Genomic DNA, 10,454 nt, shown 5'->3' on the forward strand with positions numbered 1-10,454 from the left:
TTCCTGCCTGCTGGGTTTCTTCTTTTTTAGCCACCTTCCTGCCTGCTGGGTTTCTTCCTGGGCATCAAAGTGGCCCAGTGTGGTTGAGTGTGTGGCACTGACAACTACTCCTTGTGTACCACACAAGGTTGGTGACACCAGGAGGTGACGTGCCCCAGAGCAAAGCGCCTCAATGCTGGTGTGCGTGCACATGGCATGGTGTTGGCCAGCAAGAGCTTAATCCCTTACACATCATCTGCCCTCTTCTTAGCAGACAACTTGCTTTTTTTATTCTAGGGGGTAATAAAGAAATAATTTTATATGATCTGCGACCACGTAGCTTGAGGGACTTCCTGAGAATCCAAAAATCCAATTGTAAAAACAAGCAAAAAGACGACTCCAGCGGTTAAAAATCTCAGGGCTGTTCGTTGAACTTTCACCTCATTTTTTAAACGGAGTCATCAGCTGTGATTGCATGCAGTTTGAGATCATTGCCGTAATTAATTTTAATTAAAGTTAATTTAATTTAAACCTTCAAAAGTTTTTTTTTCATGTCGCTACGCAGCGCCGATATTCCTGTATGGTAGAACACCGCTCGCGTGCGCTTCCGTGGCTGGATGCTGAGTCGTGCAGCGCCCGCAAGCTTAGCCATGCGTCGAAAATTCAAAATATGCTCTTGCAAGTAGGTTGCAGCGAATGCCAATACAGTGATTACATAAGGCAGAGGGATCTGCTGCTTTGCACAGCTGCAGTTTCATGAAATTCACCACGTCACGCATGTCCTCGCACGGGCCAATAGGTTTTTTACAGTGTGGTGTGGATTGATTTTTTTCTGTGCCCTTACCAAGCTCTTCCACGATGATCTCGGTTCGAGGTGGTGACGCAGGGTGGACAGGGCTTTGATCCACGCTTCCCAAATCTCTGTAACGCTGGCCGTTTGACCGGTAAATTTATCTCCTGCTTCCCCAAATTGGAGCCATCCTTAAGCAGCTGCTGGCTCCCAGCAGCTTCCAGCCCTGACTGCTGTGGTGGTTGCTTTTGGGAAGCTGTGAAAAAACAGTGAATCCAGCTCCAACTGACTCGAGAGTCAGAAACATTTGGTTCGGTAATAAAAATGTTTCTGGCAGAACAGTAGTAGCCAGCTTAATAGCTAATTGGCTTTATCCTCACCAAGTGGTATCTGTGCATGTACATTTTCTCTTTGGAAACTGGCTGCGGTGTCGAAGTAAGTGATATTATTCCCTTCCCACCTCATATAAAGCTGACACAGAAATCAGAAAGCAAGCAAGCGTATAAAGGTGTGTGATTACCTTATGAAAATGCCACTCAGATTTAGTAGAAAATGAAACAGAAGTATTCCCTTTATATATTTGAAGCAAACGTATAGACAGAGCAAATTATTTGCTGTACAGATCTTCATAGAAGCAGGTCACCGTGTCTAAGCTAAGGTTGCAAATAATATTAATTGAAAAATGTATGGCTTCTCTTCCTGAAATTTACTGCCACCTTGAATTAGTATTCCTCATGGCGACCGCCTGTCAAGCGCACGGCCAATAAATAACGTGGGTGGTGTAAACACAGCGATGTGCTTGGGGAGTTCAAAAAGGTTTGGCAATGCCTTTTGGAGGGTCTTTCTGTTTCTCAGCTGAAGAGTTTTTCCTGCCCACAAAACTCTTTTAAGTTATCTGTCCGAGCCTGTGTTGGCTCAGCCAACAGTTCACCTCTGTTCTGCAGATTTTAGCCACATGAATCATTTCCAGTTCCGCTTTCCTATTGCCATGGATTTTCAAAAGGGAGCGGGCGCCATCAAGAATATCCAGTGTTACTATTGTTATTGCTAAACCAAATGAGAATAAAGTTGAAAAAGCTCTTGAATGGCCTCCTGGAAGCCAGTGTTTAACTCCTGGTGTTGGGATGAGAAATGCAGATTTTTTTCTACACCCTGGAGAGCATCCAATACTAGTCTGCATCAGAATTGCTGAACAGACTGGACTTTGAGATCAAGCCAGAAGATTAATTCCTACTTTCCTGCCACAGCCTCCTTCCTCCTGGAACTGGAAAAGGAGCCAAAAACTCTTAACCAGTGTGTCTGACCTTTCCTGTTGGCTGCCCGGGCCCTGGGTGCACCCTGGGTGCCTTGCTTCCAGGACCCCCATGCACCCCATTCCCATCCCTGCCTGCTCCTCGTTTGCTGGCTGGATGTCCCCATCTGGTTCTGGCCCCATGGTGTGGGGGCATCTTTCCCATCACCAAACTGATTCCTGGTATGGTCACCCACTCTCATTTCTTGAGAAATAAATCGTAGTTTCCCTTGGTTAAAAAGCAAGAGTTTGGTTCAATGAACAGGGTGACCTTTACTCAAATGCTGCCAAATTCTACATAGGGGAAAAAGTAAACCAGGTTCAAAAAAAAAGGTGATGCTTCATGAAAGTGATGGACCTTTGGAAGTCTTTCCTAAAAGGTTGGTGTTTGGATGCAAGATGAGTTCAAAAGGAAGATGGAAAAGTGCTTGGAGGAGAGACCCTTTGGTTACCAAAAGACAAAGTGCACCAGGCTCTGGAAGCCTCTGAGCTGAACAGAAGCAGAGGTTGGGAGAACTGATTTTAGTTCCTGACTGAAACCAGCTTTAGATGGGGATTAGGACATTTTCCAAGTTTGTGTGCACAGACACATGTGAGCTGCTTTCTGTCCTTTCCACGTTCAGCCCATCCATCGTTTTAGCTGCTTTTCAAGGGTCTGTGAATTCCTACTCACATCTGGAAACATCCCTGGGGAGCTTCCATCCACTGCTGACACTTAGATGCCATGGTGATATGTGTCCAAGAGGCACTGTGCTGCACAGGGACCCCCCAGCCCTGCTTGAGCTGCGTCAGGTGCAAAAACCACCCAGCTGAAGAGCTAGACATGCCATTCAAGCCATTCCCAGCAGGGCATCAGGGCATATTATCCTGTGTAGAGGTCTACACAACCAGCCGCAAAGGATATCATTATGGTTTTAAACTGAAAGAGGGGAGATTTAGATTAGATATTAGGAAGAAGTTCTTTGCTGTGAGGGTGGTGAGACACTGGAAGAGGTTGCCCAGAGAAGCTGTGGCTGCCCCATCCCTGGAGGTGTTCAAGGCCAGGCTGGATGGGGCTTTGAGCAACCTGGTCTGGTGGGAAGTGTCCCTGCCCAGGGCAGGGGGTTGGAACTCGATGATCTTTAAGGTCCCTTCCAACCCAAACCATTCTATGATTCTGTGATTCCATGATTCTATGAGGACGACTGCCTCAGATACCCAGCAGATCCATGATCAACAGGTTTAATGTTGGCAAGCCATCTGTTAGGGCTTTGATAGTGAAGTGGATTAAAACCTTGATAATCCATGAGTGATGGGCATTGTGAATGTGCCTAAAAGAACCAGCTTTGAGAGCAAAGGCTTCCTGCACTCAACCAGGACCAGCAGTGGCATAAGGTTTGCTGGCCGCAATGAGTATTTGAATATATCAACCAAACAAAATGCTGCATGATCATTATACTGCCCTTAATCAACTGGAAGGCCTTGCTGAATGCCAGAGAGAAATGCACCAGCTGGTGTTGAATAGCCTTTCTTCTCTCCAAATAAGACTGTAATCATCAGGACATCTGAGTCCGGGCTTATTTTCCAAGGCCTCATCCATCTCCTGCTCTCACTCCTGAGATTATACCCACTGTCAGTGCACTGAAGAGAGCAAGTTTTACTCCCACAGCTGTGAGTTTCAACACGGTGGATCCTTCAGACCAGCACATTCTGCCCAAGCAATGAAAAGGTGAAAGAGTATTTTTTCGTCTACAGAATAACAAAGACCATTTCTGTCACGCTGCCTTTTATAGTCTGAGTGATGGCAAGGTCACCGGGTGATAATTTTATCTACTTGGTACTCCTTAATTTTATTTCTACATATCAGCCTCTCAGAAAGAGCTCGCAGGAGCCATGCCAGCTCCCAGACACACAGTGATAAGGATTTCAGAGTTCATTAGCTGAAAAAGAAAGTTTTGCAAAAATGTGGTTTTGGCTGTAAGAGACAGCACAGCAACCAGACACAAGGTCCTTGACCATTATCTGTCTAAGATTTCCAGCCAGGGAGCCTGGTTGAAGTCCTTGACTGGAACAGGCAGGGAATTTTCCAGCTTGGTGCTGGAATATCATCCACTGGAGAATGACTTTTCTAAGCTCGCTTGAAAAGTTCATCAAGAATTGGTTTGCAGGTACCAAGCCAGCTGTTGCTGTTTGCCTCGTACGAGGACCACATGCCTCACATTTCTCTTGTATGAAGAGATTATCAAGCAACTTCATTCAGGAATGGAGGGATTATCGAGCAACTTCATTCAGGACAAGAGATAATGGGCACAAGTTTGAACATAGAAGTTCCATCTAAACATGAATAGGCTGCCCAGAGAGGCAGTGGAGTCTCCATCTCTGGAGACATTCAAAACCCATCTGGACACGTTCCTGTACAACCTGCTCTAGGGCAGGGGGGTTGGACTAGATGATCTCCAGAGGTCCCTTCCAACCCTATATCATTCTGTGATCTGAGGGAGATTCAGACAAAGGGTGACTTACCTGCAGACCCAGGCTGCAAAACCATGATTATTGACACACGTGGAGCCTCAAACCATATAGGCCATAGAGAGAGAGGATCAAGAACTCAACACTGCACTCCTTAGGAGCTCTTATCATATCATGAAATGACTGGAACTGATAACTTGGGCTGCCTGGGTCAGTGCTTCGATACCAGCGATGGCATAACTATATGGCAATCTCTTGACATGAAAGCGTTGCACGAAGAACCTCATGTATAATATACATAAGAGATATTTATAAGAAATATGCACTCCTGCTTGTCCCTCAGGATCACCAGCCTGTGTCAGGCGGGTCCAAAAACACGTGACACCAGAGCCCACAGCTCTTCTGCCCCGTTCCCAATTCAGCCACAAACATGATGGCAGGATGAGAGCAAATCTCTCCAGGGATTATTCCAGAGCTGCTGAACCCCCAGCCCACCACCATGCGTGGATGAAATGCTCTCAGTCCAGTCCCTCCCTGTATCAACCCACCTTTCTATTAGAGGAGATGATTCTAATAAGCAGCTGCCTCGGATGGTGTTTTGAAGCTAAGCACTCGCAAACGCTTGAAGATATTTGGATTAAAGATGGGCTAAATAAAAGCTGATATGAGAAGTAAAGCTTATAATGTGCTGTAGACGAAGGGCTAGCTTTCAGGTTTTTCACTGGGCTTTAAATCACACCTCTTCTTTTGAATAATAATGTAAAACCGTAAAACCTTTGTTACTGAGAAGCACCATAATAAGCGTTTTGTATTGAAATCAAAATAGTTTCTTTTAAAAATACTCAAGCTCTCTTTAGACTGCCAAGTTCTTCGACAGATATTTAACCCCAGCTCAGAACTTGAACTATTGCCATTTGCCTTAAAAATTTTAAGCATCAGTATAAAAATAAACCACAAATAAATTAATTTTGAGTACTGCGGAGTACACGGATACGAGTTGAAAGGCAATTGTTAAACAAGCAAGTACTCTCCTAATCATAACAAAAAGAGAGCGCCATAACACAAGGTGAAAATAACCAGAAAGCAAACAGAACACACCATTGATTGAGTCCTTCATTATCTAGGATAGCTTTTAATGGAGGAACCTGCCTGTGTGTCATTGCTCTTATCTCTCCAAAGGCAGTATGCACACACTGTAAAAATCAGTCTCTTCATTTTCTGCTTGAAAAGATCATTGTGAAAAAAAAAAAGTGTCAGGGAGTGGAGGTCATGCTGATTTATTGGCAATTAAACCTGCAGGATTTCTGCACTCCTTTCAAAACAAAGTATCTCTGGGTAATTCAGCCTGGCAGATTACATAGTGGGCTATCTACTAAAAGGCATGAATCTTTTTGTTTGTGCACAACAGAAACAATTGACTTGGTCTTATTTAGGAAATTGCTACTATTTTCTGTAAGGTATTTGTATTTGCTGTGAAGAGAGGGAGGTAAGGTGTTTCTTAAGAACGCAAGGTTCTTTCCAGTAGTAAAAATGCTGGTTTTGTTCCTCATACATTGTTGAGGATAGCAAGTCTACAGATAAACTTCCTCCTCCTTGAGAGTAAAGAGATGATGATGCTAAATATATAATCCCAGAGCATTGCTAAGGAAGACACATTTGCTTTACTCCATGGTTGATTCATCCATACTTGATTAGGTACCTCTGCATGAGCTTTCAAACCAGGCTGCACCAGCCTGGTCTCTTGGTGACGATTTTCCAGCTGTATCTTTTAGAAGCCTGAAAAACAATGTCCCTCTTAAGTGTCAGAGCTTAACTAGCGAAATGTTCACTATTCTGTTTTGGCAGGCCCATCTTATGCAGGTTTGGACTTACGTCATTTACTGAGCTAGCAGAAGCTATACCAAACAACAAGCTGCAAGTATGATTGATGTTCCCACCCAAAATGTTTTCCAGCACAGCCGTGATGTCAAACTCAGATTCTAACACAGGTAACTTCTTATCTTTCTAATCATAGAATCATAGAATGGTTTGGGTTGGAAGGGACCTTCAAGATCATCCAGTTCCAACTCCCTGCCATGGGCAGGGACACCTCCCACTAGACCAGGTTGCCCAAAGCCCCATCCAGCCTGGCCTTGAACCCCTCCAGGGATGGGGCAGCCACAGCTTCTCTGGGCAACCTGTTCCAGTGCCTCACCACCCTCACAGGAAAGAATTTCTTCTTAAGATCTAGACTAAATGGTTTTGAATATCCAGTGTTGTAGAGTCGTGATTGGCGATTCAACACGTGGCAATGCAACATGCAACATGCAGAGGAGGGATACTACAAGCAGCACTGAACATCTTCCCCATCAGTGTGGTGGCCTTGGTGGTGTGGCTGGGGAAGCACCCGATTATTCATTTTGCCAGATAGTATTGCCCCTAAGACTTCCTCTGTAGTTACCTGCTTGTCTGAGCTCTGGTCTGCACTGCAGAGATACTCAGTGGAGACCTGTAGGTCTTGGGAGATGTTAACAGACCCTCAACCTTAGGAGGAACTGTGAAGGGTGGGAAAAAACAGAGAGCATATTCAGTCCCTAAAATGAGGGGCTTTGGACCTGTCTGTGTATAGCTAGAACCAGATCTGAACAAGAACTTCAGCACTGAGTCCCATTTAGGACATTGCAAGAGACACGAGACGGAGCACGTGTGGCAGGAGGCAGGATGGGTGGAGGAGAAATGCTACAAGTTGCCCACTGCGCAGTATCCCTCGTGGCTTTCCCTGGGGTGAGGACAGAGATCAAATGCCAGACTAGACCAGTGGCACGGGAGAGGAAAATGGGAGACATTCCCAGACAGAAACCGCAAGCAGAACGTTAACGGTGTTGGAGCTAAATAGGCAGACACACGACCTGGAGAAAGAGGAAGTCTCTTTGAAGTTATTCCTTCAAACAACCTGCCAATGCAAATTGGAGATCCCGCTTGCAACAAGAAGTCCTAGGAGAAGCAGGTGTCCAACCCGTGCTGGACAAGCATTTCTCTCACAGCATCCCTGGGCAGGAACAAAGGTTAACCATATCCTGCAAACAGCACCCTGGTTTGCTCTTCTGAAGGACACAATGCCATTCCTGGGTGGCTTAACCTGACAAACTTTTCTTATGCCGGCTTTCCACAGGGTGATACACCAATTGTAGGTCACCAGGATCAAAGTGCCTGTGGTTTCATAATGCTGAGGCACTACGAAGCCTGGCTGATGGTACACGTGTGGCAGAAATCCCAGCACAGCAACTGGGGCTTGGTGGCTCTCGTACCACACGTCCATGCCACCACACCTCCAGCACTTGCCCCTCTGCTTTTTAGCGGTTCTCTTCTTGCCCTTCCCTGCTCTCCATGCTCTTAGGTCACACCTGAGATCACTGGTCGTGTCTTCTCCTACAGATGGCAGGACGGGTGACTGGCTTGGGTGAGGAGGTGCTTTCATGGCGCTGGGTGGCATGGATCAGGTTCAGCTGATATGTCCCATGGAGAGTCCCTGCTGTGCCCTCTCCTTTCTGGAGAAGCAGGTTTCAACTGCTGGGAGGCAGGTTTCATCTTCCCAGTGGGGTTGTCCTCCACATACCAGGTCTGGATGACCGTCCTTGCTGCCCGGGGAAAGCCTTATCCCAGGATGCACATGTAAATGCCACCTACAAGTAGCACCTAAGAGGGAAGGTCTGAGGATGTTGACCCTGACATGAGAGAGGTGGAAGGGCCTATTTTCTGCCCAGAGCAGAAAAGAAACCCCACCCAAACTGCTTCTTTTTTATCTTTCTTTTTGCTTGCATTTCACCACCTGTGGTGAGAGCGAGACAAGAAGAGCCATGACTGTGTCCTGAAGGGGAGAGGGCAATCAGCCTCTGGCAGAAACCATGCAGGAGCTGGGAAGGAGAGCTGCAGTGATGAGAGTGGCCTTGGCAAAGCTATCACAGCATGTCCTTGAGCGGGCAGTACCTTCAAGGACAGCCCTGGAGCCAGGCCAGGAGGCACCAGCAGCTTCTGCTGAGTCTGTCTTGGCTCTGAGCAGGAGGTGACAAGGGTAGAATGAAGGGCACCTTCTGCCAAGTCCTCAGCACCTGCAGAGGACCTGACGGGCCTCTGCAGCCCATCATGGGAATTCTGCCTGTGGCCCGTTTTAGAGATGAGTGCGATATGAGGTGGAAAGCTGAAGCCTTTCTAGGGGTTGCACTGGGCTTTCTTTGGCCTCCCTTGCCCCCCTCCTCAAATCTACTGCTGCAACCACCGGTCACTTCACAGGCAGCAGCAGAGCGGAGGTGACCCTGGTTGGTGGTGGAGGTAAGGGCCTGATGCAGAAGACACTCTGGAAAGCTTCAAATCTTGGTTACTGCCTTTATTGATACAGATTTCCTGGGTTTTTAACAACATAGAATGGTTAAAAGCCAAAAAAGACTTAATGAGGAACAGAGGAGGCTGAGGAACAATAAAGGTGACAACCTTTTCCAGGAGGTGTACAAACGTTTTATTTCATTTGCAGTGTTGCGCTACGCCCTGCTTGAAATAAAATGCCCGTTCAAAGGCCAAGTTGGTGGTTTGTTGGGTTTTTTTTGTTTCCGTGAGGGGGTGGCGACTTCAGGGCACTTTCAGCTTTTTATCTTTTTAGGGTTTGTTTGGTTTGTAGTTGGTTGGCTTTTTTTTTTTTTTTCTCCTTCCACTGAAATAGAAAGGGCGAGAGGGGAGACGCTCCTGCTGAACTCTGCTTGCGTTTTGAACCATAGAATCATAGAAGGGTTTGGGTTGGAAGGGACCTTAAAGATCATGGAGCTCCAACCCCCTTGCCATGGGCAGGGACACCTCCCACCAGACCAGGTTGCTCAAAGACCCAAGATAACGAAAGAGTAAGTGGAAAAACCACCCACCAGTGGCTCTGCTTTAAAGGCCGGGGTTGTAAATGCAGTGGAGGGGTGGCCTTGGTGGCCCCACACCCAACTTTCACGTGACATATTGAAGCCGGATGGATCTGAGATTCAAACGTGTCTTCTCTTAGGTCAAAGCAGCTCACCCTGGTCCCAATGGGCAAAGAGGGCTCAGCTTGGGCCCCGCTCCTCCCTCTGAAGGAGCCAGAGGTGTGGTAGCCATCAGGGCAAGCTGCAGCCCATGCTTTCTGGGAGGCAGAGGGCTAGGAATTTAGGCAAAAGAGCCTCTTATGGGCAAGGCATTGCTGGTACCAGCAGCACGAGCTCTGGTTTTCGTGGTTTAGGAATGGGAAGGTGCTTTCAGCGTTAGATGGCTTTAGTGATACGTAATGAATCTAAGTGCACTTCCGTTGTCCGCTGAGAGGGTCAGAAGGGCCCGGATAACTTCTGAAGCTGGAAAAAGAAAAAGAAAAGGTCGAATGATTCATAATGCGCTCAGTCATTGGAAATTAGGTAGGAGCAAAATGAAAGTTGCCGAGAACAATTTATTCTGGTCAAAAAACTGTGTGGTTGGACTCCGTTTCTGATGCTGGTCGCGCTTCCCTGCACAGCGGAAGGAGCCTGGATGTGCTGGGATTCGATCCTTCGCTCTTGGGAGGATATTGTGCCGGCTATAACCCTGCACCCGGTTTGTCCTCACTCCTAAAAAAGCTCTTAAGAAACCCACGAGGTTGCTTTCTGAACTGAAATTCTTTTGAAAGAAAAGAAAGAGAGAAAAAGAGAGAAAGAGAGAAAGAAAAGAGAGAAAGAGAGAAAGAAAAGAAAGAAAAGAGAGAAAGAAAAGAGAGAAAGAAAAGAGAGAAAGAAAAGAGAGAAAGAAAAGAGAGAAAGAAAAGAGAGAAAGGAAAGAGAGAAAGAAAAGAGAGAAAGAAAAGAGAGAAAGAAAAGAGAGAAAGAAAAGAGAGAAAGAAAAGAGAGAAAGAAAAGAGAGAAAGAAAAGAGAGAAAGAAAAGAGAGAAAGAAAAGAGAGAAAGAAAAGAGAGAAAGAAAAGAAAGAAAG

At 46.3% G+C, this 10,454-nt stretch overlaps 1 protein-coding gene across 2 annotated transcripts in view; it reads left to right on the plus strand.

Annotated features, from left to right (window-relative positions):
* Nucleotides 1-10,454, plus strand: part of FOXN2 (forkhead box N2) — an 85,973-nt gene that overhangs the window by 41,942 nt on the left and 33,577 nt on the right. The gene's annotated exons all lie outside the window — the stretch shown is intronic.

Source organism: Calidris pugnax, unplaced genomic scaffold, assembly GCF_001431845.1.
Source record: "Calidris pugnax isolate Ruff unplaced genomic scaffold, ASM143184v1 scaffold147, whole genome shotgun sequence".
Classification (NCBI taxonomy): Eukaryota; Metazoa; Chordata; class Aves; order Charadriiformes; family Scolopacidae; genus Calidris; species Calidris pugnax.